This window comes from Ornithodoros turicata, chromosome 1, assembly GCF_037126465.1.
Source record: "Ornithodoros turicata isolate Travis chromosome 1, ASM3712646v1, whole genome shotgun sequence".
In the NCBI taxonomy this organism is placed as follows: domain Eukaryota; kingdom Metazoa; phylum Arthropoda; class Arachnida; order Ixodida; family Argasidae; genus Ornithodoros; species Ornithodoros turicata.
The window spans coordinates 157,221,135-157,223,288 of NC_088201.1; positions in this window are offsets into that span (position 1 = coordinate 157,221,135).

The window sequence follows — 2,154 nt, forward strand, 5'->3', positions numbered from 1 at the left end:
GGTCACGTGGAACGTGATGTTCTCCCGTCAGGGTGAGAAACTCACCTCTGAAAGCCCAGTGCGAAGCCAGTAAAGTATTAAGTGAAGAAAATTAGCAGAGGCTATTTGGCTGCACGTTGAACATATGTTTATAAGTCCCAAACGTCGCCACACCAGCATTGGACAGCTTTCACCGTGTTTGCGGCTGGTCAGCTGTGGGTAGCTGCGCATCGTTCGGAATTGGCAAACAAGGGGTCGCTCATAGTTTGCCAATTTCGAACGATGCACAGCTACCCAGACCGCAAACACGGCGAAACACGTGTCCTCTGGTGCTGTCGCATCGTTCCATGAGTGTATATATATATATATAAGTGAAGAAAAAACCTCCCCACTCTCCAAGGCCAAAATAAGGTTGTTGTTGTTGTTGTTCCCTTCATCATCCATTTATTCATTCGTTCATTTGTTTATTTTCGGGACTTCCTTTCGTGTTGAGCCACTGCGCAGTAAGATGGACGTGAAAGTTTTGGATGACGTAATATTTTTGCGCACGAGCGGAGATTTTTGAAACTTAAAGGCACGTGTTTTCGCCACCTATAGAGGCATCTACTGGCGGTGTATAAGACTCGTGACGAACTTTGCAATAAAGTCTTTAGCCTTTGTGTTTGATGTGGCTGTCTTTTTGCACCCATTATTTAACTAGAATATCTGACATGAAAAAGCCAAAAACAGACTGTACGAGTTCCGGTTGCAGCGTACAGACACCGTAGAAAAACCCAAGTGCACGAGACACTCACACAAGCGATTATCCGGAGTTCAACGCTTCGAAGCCAACGTGTGACCATGAACCTATTGGTTGTCGTGGCTCTTACTATTTGCTTGGTTTCAGGTGAGCCACGATGTCTTGTTTTTAGGGCTTTGCGTATAATCGGATTTTTCGAATTCCGAATCAAATGCGTAATTCTGTACTCCAACTCCGAATCAAAGCAATGTATCTTCCAAACCGAATGGATTCGAATAATTCGGAGGCTCAACTCATAAGCACAAAAGCCGTCATAATATGGGTATGGAACAAAGTGAGTGCTGCATCGCATGATGATCCGTACGCATCTGTTGTGTATGTATCCGCATATCCGCTCCTATGCTGTATACATAACTGATTCGATTATATAACTATTCACTTCGTATACGCTTCGTATTTTATGATTATTATTCTGCTCGTCTAGTTTTTTCACTGTGTGTCTCTCTATCTCTCTGTCTGGGGAATGCTATCGAGCAATATCAGAGGTTAAATAACCTCGAAATCAGGGGCGTACCTAAGGACATTCCAAGTCAAACTAATGTTGCGAAAACAATTGAGAAGCAGTAAAAGTGAAGCCTGAAGACCATGATATCAAAGTATGTCATCGTGTCCCAACAAAACAGCCTACTCAGCACAATATAATTGTCCGCATGATTTCTCGTGCTAAAAGGGATTAACTTTTCCAAATGTCAAGGAAAGTGAAACTGACTTGTTCATCTTTGGGACTGCCTGGTGGTGATGTGAAGACATTTATTAATGAGCACTTCTCGCCTGCTAACAAGCAAGTATTAGGCGGTGCGGTAGCACATAAGAAAGAGGTGAACTGGAAACACCTTTGGACCCGCAAAGGGAAAACCTACGCGAGAAAATCTGACGATTCTCCAGTTCTGCATATTAAGACCACAGAAGACATCGCTCTTATGACTTAGGGTGTTCGTGACGATGTGAAGCCTCGGAATTTGTTCTCCATCTTCCTTGCAAGACCTTGACGAGAATTATTTACCGTCTGCCTTTTCTTATTTTCATTTAAATGACCGAAGTTTAAATAAACATTATGATGATCTATCCATATTACTTACGGCACTATCAGGATAACAATCTTCGGTTTATCCGAAACATGGTTAAAAAAGGATACTGAGCAGTACTTTTCGTTTAGTGGTTACCACCTGGAATGCTCGAATCGTGTGTTGGGGCTCCACGGCGGCGTTGCGCTACTTATTGATGATTCCTTGACTTATCATTTGAGAGATGACATAAACCTAGGCTGTGACTTATGTGAAACTTTATTCATCGAAGTTCCGTCTGAACGCTTCAGGAAAGAGTCATTGCTTTTCAGAGATAAGAACGTCATAATAGGTGTGATATATCGGTCTCCA